The sequence below is a fragment of the Equus przewalskii genome, chromosome 13 (assembly GCF_037783145.1).
Source record: "Equus przewalskii isolate Varuska chromosome 13, EquPr2, whole genome shotgun sequence".
NCBI classification, from domain to species: Eukaryota; Metazoa; Chordata; class Mammalia; order Perissodactyla; family Equidae; genus Equus; species Equus przewalskii.
In genome coordinates this window covers 89381721-89403004 of record NC_091843.1, presented here as the reverse complement: position 1 = coordinate 89403004, position 21284 = coordinate 89381721, and the positions used below count along the sequence as shown (strand labels likewise).

The 21284-nt window shown below is 47.6% G+C and overlaps 1 long non-coding RNA gene across 1 annotated transcript; it reads right to left on the bottom strand.

Annotated features, from left to right (window-relative positions):
* Positions 1 to 2111: 2111 nt before the first annotated feature.
* Positions 2112 to 7328, bottom strand: LOC139075374 (uncharacterized). Its single transcript, XR_011525749.1, has 2 exons — positions 7074 to 7328; positions 2112 to 3365 (listed from the first exon to the last, which is right to left on the bottom strand). It is a non-coding gene; the product is annotated as an uncharacterized lncRNA (long non-coding RNA).
* Positions 7329 to 21284: the final 13956 nt, after the last annotated feature.

Below are 21284 nucleotides of genomic sequence, written 5' to 3'. Positions count from 1 at the left end.
AGATTTTATCCCACCACCTAGCAGGATTCATCCAAATACTCATAGATTATGGGACTCAGGAAAGAAGTAAGTGGCAACTTTTTTGACCACAGAAAAAAATAGCAAGCGCCCCTGTCACTGTCCTCCTCCCAGGCACCTTTTTTAACTGCCATCACTGTGCTCTCCAAGTGCCAGCTCGGACCCAGGACCCTCCCTCTGCATCTCCACTCAGGACCCCCACATCTTTCTGCCTCCACCAGACAAGGGCCCAAGAAGCTGCCCCATTTGCCCCTCAGATTCACGTGACAAATTTACAAAGTGCAAAATAAAAGAGTCATGTGGTTGAGATACGCTGTGTCCCCTCTATGCGTTCCAAAGTGCTGAGTGCTGACAATAAATCTGGGAACACTGACTCAAACTAACTTGGTCAGAAAAAAAACGGGTCCTCGTTCTGACGCTGTCACTAATTATCCGGGTGACCTTCAGCAAATTACAACCTCAAATTATAACTTTCTTGTCTGCAAAAAGGGGATGATAATAGTAACTTACAGAGTGGCATTTATCAGACCCCTCCCAGGTCTCTGGATGATGGGGACCCCAGATGAACAAGGCGAGAGGCCCACCTTAGGGGGGATCAAGGAGAGGTCTAAGTCAAGAGCATGGCCCCCCGTGGCAGGAAAGCTGCCCCCTCTTGCACTAAGCTAGGAGTCAGTATCCAAGAACTGTAGAATATTACATCTTTATGGTTTGAGAGCTACTTGCAGGATGAAAAAAAAAATCTATTCTGTATTTTAGCACAGAGAAAATTGAGAATGATTTGAAAAAACACGCACTATTTTCAATTATAAGTACATAGGACAAATGTAGTAAACTTTGAAACTCTGTAACATTGGAATTTGGGGCTGAACTCTTTCTTATATTAGATCGTTATACTTAAAATAAGAATATTGATCAGTAGACAAGACTAAACAATCCCTGGACAGCATTCTATCTCCCAGGCAAAAGGAAAAGGAGCTCCTAACGTTCTTAAAGCTCGAAATGGCGAGTTGGAGTTTGCATGTCACAGGTATTCTTGCATTAGCTGATGCCTGACGCTGCACCAACTGTTGTAGGAAATACAGGAAAAGGCCCCGCATGGTTAACCCAGACTCAGCAAGAATCTGAACAGGAAGTGAAGACACTCAGGAAATGATGCGACTCAACATGGCGGCACTGGAAGACCCAGGGAGTAAGGAGCGCTCTCGGTAGCAGCGAGGGGCGTCAGCAATGGCTGTGGCCAGAGACGCCAGAGAAGGCCCTACAGCTGGGCCTCCAGGAAGGTGGGCTATGGATGTTTGTGCATGGGAAGGGCCAGCAGCAGAGATACCTTGAGGAAGGAAGGCAAGGCAGATGGTGGCCGGCCCCGAGAGGCCTGCAGAGCCTGGGGTCCAGCCGCCTCTGACCTCTGTCCCACTGCTCTCCCCTCTGCTCACCCTAGTCCTGCCCACTGGGCTTTTGATTGTTTCTTGACAGCCCCAGACTTTTATCTCAGAGCCTTTGCACTGGCTGCTATCTCTTCCTGGGAATTCATCCCCAGTATCCACGTGGATGCCTCCGCCCTTCCTCAGGGCCTGTTTGAAAGTCACCTGCTTAGAGAAGCTGTGCCTGTCTATCCCCACCTCCACCTCCACTCTTTCTTCCTGGCTTCAGTTCCCCCACAGCATTTATCACCCTTTGACAGACTCTGCAGTTTACCTATTTTTTATAACTACCTGGCTCCCCCTCCCAGGCCGTGTGCTCCGTGAGAGGAGAGATGTGTGTCCGCTTTGCTCACTGCTGGATCCCTTGCTCCTAGGACACTGTGGCACATGGCAGACTTTCCGTGAGTATCTGTGGAATGGATGAATGTTGCTCTCTATGGAACTGGAAATAACCATCAGCCTTCTTCCCAAATGTTTTCAACTCAGAGTACTGATGGATTTTTTCCATGGCAACAGAGCTCTGGTTATCATAAAAGTCAACTGGAAAATATCATCTGCTTTACCAACATTTGCTCTATTTCCAGGCCTGCTAGACAGCACCTATTCCAGGAATCAAGAAATATACTTATTCGCAAAATTTCTGGAGAATAATCACCAGGACTATGAGCAACCACGTTAAAGCCCCTTATTCTGCAACGATTCTAAAAAGAATGCATTTTGCCATTGCACAGATGGCCTGCACTCCTAGGCAACTGGGTAAGTAACACACTTGTTGAGCCAATGTAGAACGACTGTCCCTTGAAGAAAGTCCAACAACGTGTAGCCGCGCGGTCCAGTGTCCCAGCTCTCACGAAGTGCCCTGCAGGCTGGGCCCTACATTTCTGCAGTGAGTGCTTTTCTTTGAGAAAGCGCATTTTTCTCAGGGTTTCCCCAGCAAGCACAGATGGGGCTCCAGGGGTTTCTTCTATCAGGACAAGCACCTGCCCTAAAGGGTCAAAGAGTGAGAGGTGCAGCCCGGAGGAGGCGGCAGACCAGCAGGCGGAGGTCCACTGACTCTGTGGCCCACGACGCCAGGACTGGACTCTGTTGGGGGAAAATCATCAATTAGTCTCTTCACTGGGATCCATGAGGATTCCCTGGGTCCTTGGCTTAAGCAAAATCCAAGAAATTAAAAGAATAAGAAATGCATTATGGTAAAGAGCAGAGAGTTTGTTTTATAATTCTAGAATCAAAAGTATCATGAAGTGTCCTCTTCCCCTCCCCAAGGCCTCTTCCTACCCTTCCCTGGCCACCCCAAAATCAGGAGAGACTCACAGGCTGGAAGAGCTTCAGTCCCTCCCCTTGCGATGAGGCAGTTTCAGTGCAAAGGACCGTCTCCCCAGGAATTCCTTTTCTCCTGGCTCTACTATCAAGCTCTGCTCCAGCGAGTAGCTTCAAAGGCGGATTAAACCTTTCTACGGGATATATGTAAACCAGCTAGTGACCAAGGTTTCTTGACAAAAACTCCCATCTGCAGGAGGTAGGATGGCCCAGCTGGGCTCACAGAACTTCCCAATCTCCTCTGCTCAGGAACAGCAAGGACCAGGAATCTTACAGGGGCCTTAGCGGCCAGGAGAGCTGTTGGTCTGTTGCTGCTCTTTCTGGGCCCTGCCAAGAATGCCAGCATCTCACTGGATTATTAGCAGGGCCTATCAGCAAACACTACCCTCAGTCACGTCACAGCTGCCCCATAGATGTTCCTGCTGGCCGGGAGAGCCACTTCCCATCAGCCTCATGCTCCGATTTAAAAATTCCTGAGATGGTCCTGGGAAGTGAAGGAGTCACTCTGGTGCTGTTCATTAAACCCAAGGAAGATGCGGTGGGACGCCATGATAACAGAGCATGGTAATACAGAGATTGGATATACCTCCAGTCAAGCCGCTCCTCCTGAAATTAAAAAAGAAAATAACAACAGAAAACAGTACGTATGGTAAGCACCTGGATTAGTACAGTCAACCGGGAAGTTGAGGGCCACGAAGCTCATAAAGAAGTGGGTATTCCCACTCTTGTAGCATATCCCAGCCTGTGGTCGCAATACCCCAGGGAGTGTGGGGGTCACTGTGTGGTTTTTCTAGGGGTAGAAAGTGGCAGAAATGGCTCAGGGCTCGAAGATGTTCTCCGTCCTGTTCTGACACCCTGCAAATTTATCTGGGCCGATCGATGTTCATGCCGAGATGGGCATTTCAGAGAATATTAGCGTAGAGAAGGACCTTAGAGGTCGTTCATCCCAACCACGCATGGTGGAACTCAATTCAGTTTGACTACAGAAGGGGAGTCGGAGGCCAAAATAAGTTAAATGCCCACTAGACGGCTAACTAGCAGCAGAGCTGAGGCTGGGACCAAAGGCCCTGGCCAAGGTGAGTGGTTCAGCTGGTAAAGGAAAAGAGGAAGGGGGTTTATTTTAGTAATATAACCACCCAGAGTAAGCCGTTACCAGGCCACCATTCCTGCCTCCACAGCATGCTGGATCTCCTGCACCCCGTGAGAGCCTCTCCCATCCCCCCAGGTGCAGAACCAGACCCTCTGGGAGAGCGCTCGCTTCTCAAGAAGGGGCAGGAGTCCAGGTAACGCTCTTACAGCCAGGACCCCACCATCAACCTGGTCTGCCTTCGCCTCCCTCCTCCAGCCGGGCTCAGTGTTGAGAAGTCGAGGGGCGAAGGAGTCCCCAACCCTGCAGGCGGGCCATCTGTCAGCCCGTTGCTGAGGGCTTGCGTGTGCTCTGGGAGCTCTGTGTGTTTGAGCAAGGACAGAGAGAAACAGCGTGAAAACTGGCATAAACTATGTGAATTTCCTGAACACGAAACAAAAATGCGTCTTATGGCATCCCTAACCGTATATGGTGAAAAAATACATTTATTTGAGTGTCATGGTTTTTAAAACACAAATGGACTAAATCAATTTGATTCAGACAGAACTAAACCTATGTATTTCCTGAAAGTTTTGAATTAAATATTGTGTTTGTCCAGGACCTCCAAGATATAACATGGAGTTGTGATTAAACATGCCAGGATTTATGAGGCGAGACACCTGTGCAAGAAAATGAAGAGGGAGCTTCAGAGAGCTGGGACGCCTGCCGCCCTCGGACAGTGATGCAGTCTGACCCAGGGGCAGGAGAGAGGGCAGGGCGGGGAGCGGGTGGAAGCATCCTAGACTGCCCGCAGTGTGAAGAACTGGGCCTGGCTGTCAGGGAGCCCACAAGCCCATCCCTGGCTGCCACAGGAGTCCCCCAACTCCTGGGATAGGCTGCCTTGCTATGACCTCATTGTTGGGGCGCTGGCCGGGAGCCACCTGTGCCAAGTGTGGCCTCGGTGGAGGTCGGTGAGGCACGTTCTCCTGGCTGCCACAAACATCAAATATCGAGGCTGTGTAGGAGAGCAGTTGACAGAATCCACGGCTCTTACTAGCAGCGTGACCTTGGGCAAGTTACCTAACCTTGCTGTGACTCAATTTCTTCCATTCTAAAATTTGGATAATGATGGTACTGACTTCATAGGGTCGTGAGAATTAAACTAATTAGCTTATCAATGTCAAGCACTGGAAGCAATGCCGAATGGACGGCATGAATGCTCAGTGTTAGCTGTTGTTAGTAGATTCCATTTTAGTTGTGGTCTGTTATGGGTTGAATTGTGTCCCTCCCCCAAAAGATACGTTGTAGCCTTAATCCCAGTCCCTTAGATGTGACCCTATTTGGAGACAGAGTCTGTCCAGAGGCAATCAAGTTAAATGAGGTTATGACAGTGGGCGGCCCTAAATCCAATGACTGATGTCCTTATAAAAAGGGGAAATTTGGCCACAGAGACAGACAGCTGTAGAGGAAAGCCGATGTGAAGAGACAGGGAGAAGACGGCCACAAACGAAGGAGGCAGGCCTGCACAGACCTGCCTCACAGCCCTCAGGAGGAGACAACCCTGCCAGTGCCCGGGTCTGGGACTCCCTCCTCCAGGACCGTGAGGGAGGTTTCTGTCACCTGAGCCACCCAGTCCGTGGCACTTTATTATTGCAGCCCAAGCAAACTAATGCACGCTCCACGCTCACGGTCTGAAACCGGTCCTTTCTGAACGAGGTGCGAGTGAGGGCGCTCTCCGGAAGCGGGTGCGTTAGTCCCTGGCCCAGAGGGACTGCAGCTTTTCCAGCACGTTAGCTGGCGGCGTCTCCAGGGTCAGACCCCGTCAGGCTGTGCCTCCTTGTCCGTGGCTGCACGTGCCCCGCGTGCGGGTCCCCAGCCCCAGGGACAGTGCTGGTGCCTCCCTGTTATTTTAAACCACGTGCATTTAACCCACAGTGGCAGACTCGGAGACTGACATTTGCCCGGAATTGCCGCGACCTGGCTCCAGCATTGCTCGAGACTGAAAATGCCAAGATTTATTCGAAGCGCATGCTCCGGACCATGAGCGGATTACAGAATTCACGATGAGGTTTGTTGTGATTTCACGTGAGCTCATCCTGAAAGTACGTGGCCAAATTGGGTTCATTCAAGAGATTTGGGGGGACTTTTAAAACCCAAGGGGGATCTAATTTCTCCATCTGAAATACAACGTGATCTTATTTCAGGGGAGCATTTGTCTCAGCAAAGATGTGCGGGGGTAGGGGTGGGGGTGAGGGTGGGACTCAAAGAAAGGAAAAAGAAAAAGAAAAGCAACATTTCTCTGAGGTTATCTGTGGTTGTGTAAGAGTGGGAGCGAGTTTAATGAGCTCTGATCTGACTTTCAACCAATTTGACTCTTTCCATCACCTAAAAGGAGTTGGTTTCTTACTGTCCCTCGTATGCTGTTTAAACAAGGATTCATTACTACCCTGAGCTGCTAGACTGGAGACGCTCCAGGGGACATCACAGCAGAGGTCAGGGCAAGAACCACCTGCAGGGCTATGGCCGCCCCTCCGTTTGGCCAGACTGGACATCTCCTTGGGAGCCTGTTGGATCCAAGCAAAGGGCGAGGTGTGCACAGGGTTGGAGGAGCCTGATGTCATCTTACAAATGGCAGCTCATGCCCAGTCTCCTGAATTGCTAAGCACCTGCCATTCTAGATGGGTCATGGGGTAAAAAGCTAGTCTAAGTAAAGTGACTTTTTTTAAGAAGATTGATTTTTTTTAAAGGTTTTGCAGGAAGAATGGAATGCATGAGGTCAGAGGGTATGCTGTGAACGCTGGATATTTCCAGAATTTTAAAAAAAAATGCCTACAGGAGTGAATCTCTCACTTAAGTAGGTCTGGCCAAGGGAGGGTGAAGCTTGTGGGAGCATAACTCTTTCTCTCTTCCCTCCTTTCTGTCTCTCCAGGCTGGGATTCACACTGCTAAATTTATTACATATTTTATTATCTGAAGCCGGTGAGCGGATGAGTAAGAAGTGCAACCCCTGCGTCCTAACAGATTTAGGGCAGAGGGTGTGGACTAGCAGAGGGTAAATCATTGGTTCTCAGCAAGGGCTGCACAATAGAATCACCTGGTGAGCGTTTAAAGCTCCCTTTCCTGGGTGTGGTTCCAGATACTCTGATTTCAAAGGGCTGGGCTGCACCCAGGCCGTGGTAGCTTTTAAAAGCTCCCCGGGTGACTCTAAAGTGCAGCCTGGGTTGAAAACCAGCGAAGGGGATCCTCACCTCAGACAATGAGGTAGCAGCCCCGAAACAGTGTTCCTGCGCCCCTCGCTGATGGAGAAGCTTCGAGCGATGAAGGCACTCAGCCCAGCTGATGCAGACCCTGGGGGCCCGAGGCTGCCAGCGGAGGGTGCCTTGGTCAAGTCACATGTGGCACCACTGGAATCAGGAAGTCTGCAGAGATGGCCTTCAAGGGTGGGGGTTGGGCTGGACAGGGGTGTGGAACTTGTTATGCAAGAGGAGAGAGGCCCAGGGGCTCTGCCGAAAACAAGGGAGGTAGAAGTGGCTGTTAGAGAGCTAGGGTCTGAAGGCAGGAGCCTGTGCAGAGGAAGAGGGCGTGTGGTCCTCTCTAGAAGCCCCAGAGGGGAGACGCTGCCTGCAGCTGGCAGCACATGGACCTTCCCTATGTCCCAGCACCACAGCGCTCCACTAGCTGATGGGGTGGGTCACAAATCACCAGGCTGCAGGAATGGTCTCCTTTCCTATCTGACGTTGGTTTGTTTTAGTATATGGTTCCTGTATGGCATCAGTTACAAGCTGTTTTGTTTATTCTCTCCTGGAAGTTGAGGGGTTGTGGTTTGTCTTAGTCATTTCCCATGCCCCTCCTAGGGCCTGCCCTGGCCTGCCGGGCATATGTGTCCCACACTTTTGTGTCTGCAAGGACTGGCTCTGCTTGAAAGGTGGTCCCTCTGGCTAAGAGAGGATGAGAAGAACGGTGATGGGCCTGGGGCTGGCTCAGTCATGCAGTGTAGACGCCCTTCCTCCTCTGATGTGGGATCTAAGCGCACACACCATCAGTGGTGTCTCCAATGTGACAGGAGCCATCAGCGAAAGTCTGTGGATTGCAACCTTTACTTCTGAGTTGCATTTAAGCCCTGTCATTGGGAGATAAAATCGGATTGGCTGTCAAGCGCTCAAAGAAGGAAGCTCCTAATCCCACTGCATTTGTCAGGCAGGCCTTTGATCCTTGTGCCTCTCTGGGCTTGTGATGAGGAGAGAGCGTGTGCCACCATCGCTGGCCGAGGGATGGAACGCTGGCACTGGGAGAGTGGCAGTGACCCCCCGAGGCAGACTGGGAGAAGGAACTGCATTTTCTCACCTACCGACAGTTTGCTTCTGGGGTCGTTCCTTCTCTCTGATCTGGATTGAACATTTCTTGACGCGAGAAGTGCTCTTGCCACCTGCCGTGTCAAGGTAGTCCACCACCACAAAGACTTGGGTGACGGCCTCCTGGCAGTGTCAAGGGCCTCGGTCCTGTCTGCAGCGGGGCCTCAGGCTAGAATGAGCTCCATCCGAGCACCAGGACTTTAGAGCAGATGCACTTCCTATAGCTGGATGGAAGAGACACTCAGGAATAAATAAAAACTATAGGAGAGAGTGGGGGTGCAGGTTTAAAACTTCCAGTAGCTAATTTTCTAAGGAGTGGAAATGGCTTTGCTATATTGTTAGGCTCCTGTTGGCTGCTCTTAACTACCACTCAGAGTGGCCACAACCTCCGAAGGGAGAGGAAAACCATGTGAATGACAGTTCTGGAGAGGGTATGGGCCCAGAGAGCGCCCCAGAGGCAGAAGCCACTCTTCCCCATCCTCCTGCCTCCCTGCAGCCAGGGATTCATGCCACATGGTCCAGCCACGTGGCCCTGACCCGCTTTGGAGTCCGGGCCGGAGATTCCCTGTTCCTTAGTCTAGTTGGTTTCTTCTCTTCCTTCAGATCTCGGCTCAAGCCTTAAGTTCTCAAGGTACCTGCACTGACTTTCTTGACCAGACTCAGTTCCCCTGTTGATGCTCTCCTCACACAAGGCACCTCTCCTTCAGAGCACAAGCACAATTACAGTTTTCTTTCACTGTTTATTCCCCTCAGTAGACTGGAAACCCCAGGAAGCCAGGACCTGGGTCTGTTTCTGCTTACAGTTTTGTCCCCATCACCTTGCATGGTGTCTGGCACACAGCAGGTACTCAATACTTAACCAACTTACTGCCCACAGTAACATTTGTGTGCATGCCTGCAGCTTATGTCTTCTTTCTCTCTTAAAAATAGCAGTGGGTTCAATAACTACAGTGTACATCAACACTACGCCCCTCCCACCCAAAACACAGACACCTACGTACACACTGATAGGCTTGTAAGCACTGGTCTCTCTCCTGCGAGAGAGACCCATTTATGGTTCCTAAGTAGAGCCATAGCGAAGGCCTTGGGACACTGTGCCAGGAAACCAGCCACCCCCACCCACCTGGCCTTCCACAACTATTCTAAGCCCTAGAGTCAGCCAATAAGCCTTTTGGGCCATAAACAGAGTGGAAAAGGAATGGCCTCTTGGTAAGCAGAAAGGGATATAAAACCACAGGACTGTGCTTTGGGAATGCAAAGTATTAGAGCAAATCTTTAAGAATCTAATCTCATCCTTGGAAACACGATTCCAAAACCATATAGGCGCCTGACAGGGTTGGATCCACGCCCTCCTTATTAAAGCCATCGCTGGCCATTTAAGGAAGAACAACTCCATTCTGTGTGTTCGGCGTCATTAGGCTGAAGGCAAAGGAAAACGGATGCACCTGGAGATGGGCCACAGACGATTTCCCGAAAGTGGAACCTCAATTGGTTCCATCCAGACCCGACTGGGAGGGACAGGGCTGCAGAAGTGTCATTCGTAGCTCAATGCGATCCTCTCGGATGACTGGGGAGGGTGGTGGGCTGCATGGGGCATGATGGGACTAAAGTGCAGGGCCTCCAGTCGTGTAGGCCAGAGCGCATGCTGGCTCCACAGTTACAGAGTAGACTAACTCGGGCGAAGTACTTAACCTTACTACCCCACACTTCTCCGCAGGTGAGTTAGGAATGATAATGGTCTCTGCGTCTCAGAGAGCTGCCGTAAGAATCGGTGAAGGAATCCGTGTAAAGCCCTTTACCTACTGCGTAGAAAGTGCTCAATAAATATTAGAAGTTAATAGTACTAAGAATGACACGCAGAAAAGATAACTCATACATTTCTAAACACTCCAATTAGCCCCTTTCCAACCGGTTACATAAATGAGATACTGCACTCTCACAACCTCCTTTCATTAAAACATCTTTCCCAAATATGCTCGCCACCGGACGCCCACTGGCCCTGCTTGCTTGCTTGCTTTCAGGCTCCGTGGTAAAGGAGGTCTGGCTGCCTATTTTCAAAGCTGATGTTTGCTTTGAAATTATGCATTCAAGAGAATTATTTGGTAAGAACCATTTGGGGTAGTTTGGATACCATGAGTCAGGAGAAATTTGAGTCCACAGGATTGTTGTCTTTTGTGCTATTGCAAATTCCAGCAATTCAAGAGAAACTCTCTGAAGGTATACTCATGTCCGGAGGGACTAAAGCACAGTTCCTCTGAACGACATGTCTTTTAGGACATTCCTTAAATGATTCGCTTTGTTTGAGGCTCTTTAAAGAAACCACATGTAATGATGTTCAAGTATTCAGAAGGTTAAGCCTCCAACTAGGAAATGCCAAAAAATTCAAAGTTCTGATTGCCACCCCATCTTAATTCCGCAGTCGGGCCTTTGTTCCTCCCCCGGAGGCATGATGCCTTCAGAAAAGAATGTGAGCTGCAGTGTCCGGGGCCTCTGGCTTCTCTCTCCAGCATTGCTTTCCATTATTTGGGCAGGCCTTTTGATATTGATCAACTCTAGTGTTATTTACAAACAATCCTGTCTAGGGAAAAAGGCACATACATACTTTAAGACAGTCACTACATGCTAATGATTGGTATCAGGAGGTTTTTCAAAGTCTGAAGATGAGCCAGATTTGAAAAAGATTCTAAAACCTAGTTCTCAAGGGTTTATTATTCCCTATTTTGACTAACTCTCTTTTAACACGCAGATTCATGCCTCTTGCATGCAGAAACATTGCTCTTATTAACCAGGGACTAGATCTCCATTGAATTCAATCTTCTTCTGATTCTTGCAGACTATGCAGATCCCAGACATTTTTCTTTCCTGTAGTTGCTTAACTGATCACCAGTGTATCAGGTAGAAGGTGAAAGAAATAAAGTCAGGCCTAAGAGAAATCAGACCTCATACAATTGTGATGTGCAAATACAGACAAAATAAGTCCTTCTTCTCTATGACCAGTCCCTATGCTGGGTTCCCCTGAGCTCTGGGTGCTCAGGGACGACCAAATGAATCCCTCTAATGTGGATGGAAAAGCAAAGAATGGCCGGTGAGAAAAGAGCTTCATCCATTCATTCAGCAAATAGCTAGTGATGTCTAGTCTGAACCAAGCACTGTGCTAGGGACTGAGGATACAGACAGAAATGGCTGCCCTCAGGAGCCCATATGGTAGTGTTGGGAAACAGACAATAAATACCTGTGTATATGGTGTTTCCGGGTAAAGTGTATGCTATGGCAGGTGGAAATGATATGGAGGAAAATACAATGAGGAAGAGAGAGAGAGTTTTCTGGGAGCATGGAACAGGTGACTACAACTTATTAAAATGTGGTCGAGGAAGCCCAACTAGCATTTGAACAAAGAGCTGAAAGAACTGAATGAGTGATCCGTGTGGATGTCTGAAGAAAGAAGCATTTGCAGCAGTCATGGAAACATGCAAAGAGCTAGCATGGGCGGAGCGAGGGAGAGGGCAGAGCGGCAGCAGTTAAGGTCAGAGAAGAAGGGGAGCACCTTAAATCGGCATCATGGGCCCTTTGTAAGTGACGTACAGCATGGCCATGTTGTGAGCAGGGGTGACAGGATCTGACTTTTGCTTTAATAAGTTTCCCCCCGGTGCTGTGTTGGAATGGGCTGTATGGGAGCAAAGGCAGAAGCAGGTAGACCAATTCAGAAGGATATTAAAGACTTGGACCAGAGGTCTGAGAAGCAGCCAGATCCTGATTATTTTGAAGGAAGCACCAATAGGACTTGCTAATGGATTAGACGTAGGTTGTGAAAGAAAGAGAGGAGTCAAGAGTAACTCCAAGATCGTTTGGCATGAGAACCAAAGGATGAAATTGTCATTTTTTTAAGATAGGAAAGAGAGTGGGAGGGGGGTGAGGATTTGAAGATTGATGTCTTAAGTGTGAGATGCTTATTAGACCTCCAAATGGAGATGTTGAGTAGGCAGTTGGAGAGACCAATCTGGAATTCAAGGAAAAAGTCCAAACTTGAGACATATTTTTAGGTTTTTCTCAGCATGTGGATGATATTTAGACGCATGAGACTGGCTGATTCACTCAGGTAGTGAATGTAGGTGGAAAAGAGAAGGTGTCCAAGGAGTGAGCCCTGGAGCATTCCAGCATTCAGACGTATATACATGATGCAAAGCTGGGCGATTGTGTCATTCCTAAATGTCTTAATCCTGCATGGTTCAGAAAAGCCTATTTTGTCAAATCAAGCAATTTAGCATTGTCTTTCTCCAAATATTCTCATCTGGAGTGCTCTTGTAACAAAATAGTGCTTAACACTAAAATTACCATAACTCTAAAGTCTTCCATCTTCTTTGTGCCAAAAGAATCTTTAGGCACTGACTTTCAGAAGCAAATTTCAAAGCTTCTCTGTCAATGACTAGGTGAGTGCTACATCTCCAAGAAAAGGCAGATATCCAAATGTCTTTTTTGTTGTGTCCGTGGAGACAAAGGGACACAGTCTCAAAGCCAAGAGCGCAAAGTCAGTCTTGTGCTTCCTAAAGAGCTAATGTATGAGTTACCTATCTCTGCTTAACAAATTGCCCCCAAAACTTAGTTGCTTAAAACAATTACTCGTTATCTCACAGTTCCTGGAGGCCACAAATCCAGGCATGGGTTAGCCGGGTCTCGCACAAGGCTGCAAGCAAGGTGTTGATTGGGACTGTGGTTTTGCCTGAAGGCTCAACTGGGCAATGATGTGCAATTGGTCAGGAGCCACCTCAGTGCCTTGCCACGTGGGCCTCTCCAGCTTCATTGGTGAGAGAAAGCATGTAAAGAGCCAGAAGGAGAGTGCTGGCAAGAGCAAGATGTCTTCTGTAAACCCATCACAAAAATGGCACCCCATCACTTTTACTGCCGTACTACTTCTAGCAACTAGTAGCAAGTCGGCGGGCCCAGACTACATTCAAGAGGAAGGGCCTAGACGGAGCTGTGACTACCAGGAGGCAGGAGTCGTCGGGGGCCGTTGGAGAAGTCTGTCCACCACAGGCGGCATGCGCCATTTTTAACACCAATGAATTTAGATTTACACCATTACTCTCAGTAGGGTAGAAGCATTTTCTAATTCAAAATACTATTTGTCCTTTGACATTAGTTATGCTCTCCCAGTGTTTTTTAAACAGCAATTCGCAACTCCTTAATGAGTCATGAAATAAATTTAGTGGTCATGACCAGCATTTTTAAAAAAATAAAATAGAATAAAGTAGAAACTATCAGAGTACATTGTACATAAAAAGGTTTAGAAGAGGTACTAGGTTGTGATGTCACTGTATTTCTTTTTAAGGGTCATGGTCAAAATTAGTGGTTTCCATAATACCATTAAATATGAGAGGGCCATTAAAACATATTTGGTAAAATCAGCCACCCCCACACTATGTGAAGGGAAGAATGTCAGGAGAGAAGTGCCACGTATAATAATAACATGAGCTCGCCAGCCGCACTTACAGACCTCGGCTCCCTCGTGGGGTCTGGGAAGCATAATCACTCAGACTGTAAACCCCCAAACAGGCATGACATCTTGCCTCTGTAGAGGCAAGGGAGACACGTCAAACAAATGAAAATACCCTGCACGATCCTACATATCTTGAAAGGTCAAAAGCGAGAAGTTTTTAGACAAAAAATCAGCTGTGAGTGCCTGAAAACAGTAGGCTTACTCAAGACGGAGAAGGCCATTTTTCAGCTGGAGCACGGCCTTCCCTCTGGGGAGGCAGCCACACAGAAGTCACGTTTCCCGCCACAGACAGAACGCAGGCTGTGCTTTCCCAAGGCCTTGGCGTGTTTGGAGCCTGAGGTCTGGTCCATCTACGCCTGGCCCGTCCCCCTGCCTCCAGCTCCCGGCCCATCTAAGTGTCCAGGCGGCTCCGACTCTCGCAGTGATTACCAATAGGTGGAAAACAAACGCCTGTCCGGTTTAATCACCTCTTTCATCTGCAATGTGCCTTTTAAGATCAATGCTCAGAGTCTGCTGTGGAGACAGCAAAGCAAAGTCTTCGTCTCCCAGCCATCCTTATCAGCCAGACAGCAAACAAGCCAAGTTTCGCTTTCATAGTCCAGATTTGAAAAATCCATCACACGCCTGGTGTTTCACATTTTCCACAGTGCTGCACTGCACATCTTCCTGGTCTCCTGAAAGAGCGCTTCAGCTCACACGAAACCGGAGCCAGGAACCCGAGAGACCGGCTCAAAGTCAGGGCGTCTTGGCAGTGTTGACTTTGGGGAGGAACGGAGGTTCCGTTAACACCATGTGCAACCTATTAACATTGGGCTTTGAGGGACAAGGCAAGGAGAAAGCAGGAGAGACGGAGGCGGGGGGCTTGCTTGGTGGTTTTAGTCAAAGCACGAGGCTCTCCTAACTCCCAGAGATGAAAAGGGCTAAGCGTTTCAGAGGCTTTGCATCAAGTGGATTTGGAAGTATTTCTGCATTTTCGTTTAGCATTTAATAACCATAGTCTAAACAATTTCATTTAAAGTTGGACGATGGGCCAGAAGACTTATTGCCCTACCCATCCCGTTTGTTATAGATACATAATCACAGCTAGGAGCCTGAAGATTAACCATTGTTTGCTGATGTGGTATGTTATTGATTAGTTAATTCCAAAATAACTTTGACTTTAAATTGGGGATAGCGTGTAGGTCTTAGACCAAGTTGAGAAAAGAGATATTTCTACTTTTCTGAAAAATGAGTCACGTTCTCGAAAGCTTTTTATGCGATAAAATCTGCAAAACATAGCATGAGGCTTATTTTTTTGCCATGAAGTGAAAACAAGATGTGCAAACAGGAAAGGCTGTTACCCCTTAAGGTGGGCCCTTTCTTAAAGCATTTATATTTACATTAAGGTTAGGTTTGGATTCAGATTACAGTCACATTTAGATTAAAGATGTATTTAAATTAAGATTAGATTTAGATTAAGGGTATAGTTAGATTTAGACTAAGATGCAGTCAAAAAATAGCCTACTTAGCTCTATCAGTTAGGAATGCTTTGGGCTGCAATTAATAGCAAGCCCAGCTAATGCAGGCAAAAACAAGCAGGGATTTACTCTACTCAGGTAACAAGGAATCCTAAGGTGGGCAATGTCCAGAGCTGGTGACTGTGTTAACAAGAACCCAGGCTCTTTTTACCACCTGCTCCACTGTCCTTAGAGCATCAGCTTAGTGCTCCACTATTGCAAGATGGTTGCTGCATCTCTCCCCATTACGTCCACATTCAGGGCATGAAAAATAGGAGATGTTGACATTAGCAACGTCTGTCTCTTCTCTCAGGAATGCTAACAACTGAACGGAAGATCTTCTGTTTGTATCTCATGCTCCCCGACTCAGCCCCATGGCAAAGCCTGGCTTTGAGGGAGGCTGAGAGAGCGAATATTTAGCTTTCCGATTCTTTAGAGTAGAGGTGGGTAAGAGGAAAGGGTCTTGGGAATGGATGTTGGGTCAGCAAGGACTCCATTAGCAGAAATGCTGTTGACCCAGGGAAGGGCAGCAGTTAAGCCAGCTCTGGACAGGGAGGGCCGGAGCCCCACCCAGGACCACTGCTACTGCCCACGTGGCTGGCAGAGATTTGCACCCACATAGGTAGAAATCTGGACTTTTGAAGGCTGATCAGGAAGTTCGGCACTATTTCTCTATTACTGTACAGGGCACTAGCTGCTATCCAGTCTAAAGATGAAAACTGAATGTCACAGTTACAAATTGAAAGTCTGTAAGTTATAAATCAAATATGCTGTAAAAGAAATCAAGTGATTTTCATTAGGATTATGTGCAGCAAATAAGATAGGTGTGTTTTCGATGAGACCTGGTTTAAACCATGACATTTCTTATTATTTCCTACACAGTTCCCCTCTATGTCTTCATTCATTAAAATGCCAACTCAATCATTTAGTCACTCAACTCAATCATTCAATCGATATTTATTTGAGCCTTTCGCCTGGCACTGGTCTGGGCGCTGGGGATACAGCAGTGAGCAGTGGCAGGAGGCCTGGTCTTCGTCCTTACGTTAAATTACGACCATAGTCCCCATTATAAAAGGATGTTGTGAGAACTTCTCAGAAGGAGATCAAGCCTAAGGAGAGGAGCGGGAGTAAGTCAAAAAAGTCTACCTGAGAATACCAGATATGCCTAGATCCCCAGAACAGATTCTTCTAGAACCTGGAAACCAAGCAGGAGTGCAGCATGAGTCACATTTCAAAAGAGATTTACTGAAGAATATTTGTTCAAGCTTATTTTGGGGATGTTTATTTTTAGTATACCTAAACTATGATAAAAATTATTGAGAATGTTACCACATCAAAAACAAATTTGTAAATATGATTATCACATTTTTAATTCACATGGAGTCTAACCCACTTACTGAAGATGAAATCTATTTCTTTTTTTTTTATTTAAAGATCAGCACCTGAGCTAATATCTGTTGCCAATCTTCTTTTTTTTTCTTTCTGCTTCTCCCCAAAGTGCCCCCAGTTCATAGTTGTATATTTTAGTTGTGGGTCCTTCTAGTTGTGGCATGTGGGACGCCGCCTCAGCATGGCCTGATGAGTGATGCCACGTCTGTGCCCAGGATCCGAACTGGTGAAACCTGGGCCTCCGAAGCGAAGTGCGCAGACCCAACCACTCGGCCACGGGGCTGGCCCAAAAGCTATTTGATTTCAAACAAAAGCTCTGACTATAAAAATGTGGTTCTCTAAGATTGACATTATTTATGTTTTAAGCACGAAATAAGAACAAGTTAATGAGTTAATTAATCTCAGGAGGTTTCCCTTGAATGTACGGTGGGACTTTCAAAAGGGGGAGAGTCATTACCAAGTCAGTATGGGTCTCACAGCCTAACAACTCAGGACTTCTTCCTAGGGCCACTTCAGGCATCTCGTAATCATACAGTTACTTTTGACCTTTTATGTTCATGCTGGTTTAATAGCAAAATAGACACTTCAAAATCTAAGACATTAATGATAACTTATGGATCATTATGTAATAAAAACATACTCAAAGCCAAAGGACATGGGACTGTGAAGACGTGGATGGTAGGAGAAAAGTTCGGAGAATTGGAAAGGAAAGAATGTGTTGGTTTAAGTACTGGAAGAATGGCAGTGAAGCGATCAGAAAATATACAAGTTATGTTTTAGGAAGTGGAAATGGCGGAAACAAGCAGGAAATCAGAACTGAATTGACAAGATCACAAAGAGAGGTGATATGGAGCGGGCAGTGATGAAGAAGGCTGACATCAAGCTGCCTTGGCCAGTGACTGTTACCAGGCAGAGATAGAAAGGAAACAAAACCACTAAGAGAGAAGAGCTCTCGTTTGGGCGGCTGGGGTCTGCTGTGCCGGAGGGGACTAAGTGCAGGGTTGGGAGCACGCTGACTACCATTCTAATCAGCAGTGTCTGCGGGGCGGGGCTCTTGTTCAGTGATACGTAAAGTCAACATTTCTGGAAGAACATGGTGTTGAATCTGCTTATGAATGGATTTCATGCCTAGAGAAGCACTGGCTTTTCAGAAGGCCAGACTGTGAATCTGGGCGGAAATCTGTTGCCATCAGCTGGGTTCTTGCTACAGAGCTGGACCACCAGCTCTTTGGCACTGCTGACAACTCCTTCAGACTTAAGAAATGAAGCAACCCCGCCTCTAACCCACTCCACTCCCCTCCCTGACAGAGACTGAGTGAGAAGATTGCCGTTTCCTAAGAGTTTAATTGAGAATTTAAAAGTATAATTTCAAAGTTTCAGCCAGGTCTTGGGTATCAAATTGTACTTGGCCAGCAACAGATCAATTTCCCATTTCCTGGAGGCTCGAAGAACACACTTGGGAAGGAGAGGAAAGAAGGGTTAGGTTAGGAAGTAAAAGCTAATTCCTATTCTCAGAAAGAAGGTCATGCACATTCTAGGGCAGTTAGGAAAATATTTCTTTTCTCCTTATGCTTTTAGCCTCTACTGTGGTTTAGAAAGGTCTATTTGTGTGTGTTCAAACCACTACAGCTAGACAATAAGAAAAATAAGATATATATCTAACTCACGTTGATGGGGACACCTCCATGCAGTCTGGATGAATGATTCCTAAATGAATCTATGAGACTTAGAACACCAAAGCTTCCCTCTGGAAAGATCTAAGGAATCTGGAGTGCCCAAGACCACCAGAGACTATCCCACTGGAGTCCCCTTGAGTATCAATATGGGTTGAATAACTCAAACTTAAGGAAATATACTATTAGAGAAAGAGAGCTCAGTCTTGGGGCCAAAAATAACTTCAGGGGTAGAGTTGGAATTTCCCAAAAAGTGAATGAAGATTAGCATGCAGATTTTATAAGGGTCCTCTCTAAGAGAGAGGGGCAGACATGCAGGCAGACGGAGGTGACCGACTGCCTGTAACCCCTTGGAGACTTTTCATTTGCATTCTGGGCAGAGTCCTGCCCATAATGTAGTTTTAAATGCCTTTCTTCACGTGTTGTTATTCCTTTCGGTTCTCTCAGTCTTTCACAAAATATGATGAATCCACACAAATGTGGATTATGCTTTTGTCAAGGGAAGTGAGAAATGGGGCCCACCCGATGTTGCCTGCTCTCCCCATGGAGACCCTTGTGGAAGTAGCAGAATTGCAATGTTGAAACCACAATCCATTATTGGATGCCAAGATCCTCAGCAAGGGGAATAATGACCTTCAGTGGAGCTGGAAAAGACACCCTTTCTGGAGGAGTAGCTGGTTATGCACAATTTGGGAGCTGAATTGAGGAAACCTCCTTTCCCCAAGCATACCAGAGGGAGACGATCCTTACAGAAAACAGAAAATTGATCCCTGGTGTGGCCTTTTTAAGACAAGGCCACCAATCCCTTGACATTCCTCCCATTGAGAAATGGGGGTTATGTCCCCTCCCCATGAATCTGGATGGACTTGTGCTTGCTTTGACCAATGGAGTATGGTGGAGTGATGTTATGTGACCTCCAAGGCTAGGTCATGCTAGGTCATGGGACTTTCGCCTTGCTCACTCGGTTCCTCTTGGAATTCTGAGCCACACAGGGAGGCCGTGTGTCAGCGGTCTGGTTGACAGTCCCAGCTGAGCCCATGCTTTCAGCCATCCCAGCCCAGATGCCAGTCACTTGCATGAAGTGAATCATTCTCCAGATGGTTCCTGTCCCCAGCCATTCTAGTCAGTCCCAGATATTGTAGAGCAGACGCAAGCCATGTCCTCTGTGTTGTATCCAAATTCCTGCCCCACGGAATCTGTGAGTGTCATACAATGGTTGTTGATTGAGGCCACTGACTTTTGGAATGATTTGTTAGGTGACAATAGATAACCGGAAGAGCTGGGTTGCAAATATGATGTAACTACCCGCCCTCCACTGGTTTCCCATGGCTCACATTCTCTGCTCTATTAATTTATTCAAGTCCCAGTAAACTATGCCTGTCTCAGCCATTGTCTCATGTAATAGTCCTTGCTAAGGGCAATTTGATTGCAGCAATTTCTAGTGAACTGAGTGCCGTGCTAAAAGCATGTTAATAAGGTTTTAAGTCAGCCTATTGAAGGAAGGAATTAGTATATTGGTCACACCAAACCTCAGAAAGCCTGACATAACCATAACACCCTGCTGAGGGGTTACTTCAGCAAATATCACTCCAAATGAGCCCCATTATTTTGACCAACAGCGATTAAATCAAGAATAAGTAGCTGACCTGAGAACAGTTAACAGCAAATCTCGAATGGGCTGACAGTCTGTAAGCTAGAGAGGGCCAAGAGGAGTGACAATGGCTAACTGGTCCAATGAGATTCTCTCTCCGGGAACATCTGAACTCAAGAGACAGACAGGAATCAGTGCATGCTGATTTCAGAGGGGGTCGCAAGACACACGGGTCACTGGAGCTGCATCTCCTCCAAGTCTTAGTTCAGGCACATACCTCTCAAATGTAAAGTTGCTCTTATGGGCAACGAATTTCTATTCAATCGCTTGGTGACAGGATGTTTTGTGATGCCATTTCCAGGAGTCAGTTGAGGTGTGAAGCACACTCTGCCTGTTTCCCATGCATTTTCCACTCAGTAAAGTTACACTGTAAGAAGTGTGGGCTTGATAAGACCCTGTAGCGGTTCCCGAGCACCACCCTGCTCTTGTCAACACCATTGCCAGACTGAATTCCCATAGAGCTGGGAGTTCCCAGGAAGCAGCAGCTGTAGCCACATAGTCCTGGCCTGGGAGGACCACCAGGTCCTCATGTAGCAGGTTCCTTCATCTACCACTGTGTGGTTTCTGTAAACCCAGCATAAGACTGTCACAAATTGGCCCAGGAAGGGCCATGGAGGCCCCTGGACAACTCCTCAAACCCGTCCAACAGTGATGGTCAGCAGCTAGCAGAACAGAGTTGGGAAAATGCCACAGAGCCAGTCAATCCAATATAGATATCAAGACACAGCTTCACCAGGAGGGCCTGCTATGGAGACACTTAGAGAAGGAGGCCACGGAATTATGAGACTGTATCTGTGCTGAACCGAGCTCACACTGACACTTCAGAATTCAGACCAGCTCATCTCCAAAGATATTCCCTAAACAGCATCCCGGGTAATCTAGAAGACAGCATTGGGCTTCACCAACAGCTTTCCAGTGAGCGCTCACAGAGTCAAGGCTGAAGCAGAGAAGTCCAATTCCTGCCCTGAGGTCCGCACGCCCGGGACTGTTGGAGAGAGCCAGCATTTTCCAGAGGATGCCACAGGAGGATGCTCCTCCCAGGCCGCTCTGTCCCATAGCAACCAGGAGAGACGCTGTCCCACAGAACCGCCCTGTGCCCTGTCTGGCTCACTGCAGGCCTGGGCATAACATAAGCAACGGGGCCTCTTTTCACAGAGCAGCCATGCACCCCTCCTAAAGTAACCAGTCCCTCCATCTGAGGGCAACACAGGTGTGTCTGTAAATGCCCAGTTAATGGACGAGAATTATCTGCCTAGACATGCTGTTAACCAAACTGGCTGCTTCACGTGAGCAAGAGAAAGAAGGCTGAGACCCAAACCGGCACGGTCGGGGTAGACGCATGGAAGCCGGGAAGCAGGAAGTAATCCCTGCCTGCCCACATGCCATGCTTCCACGTTTCCACAA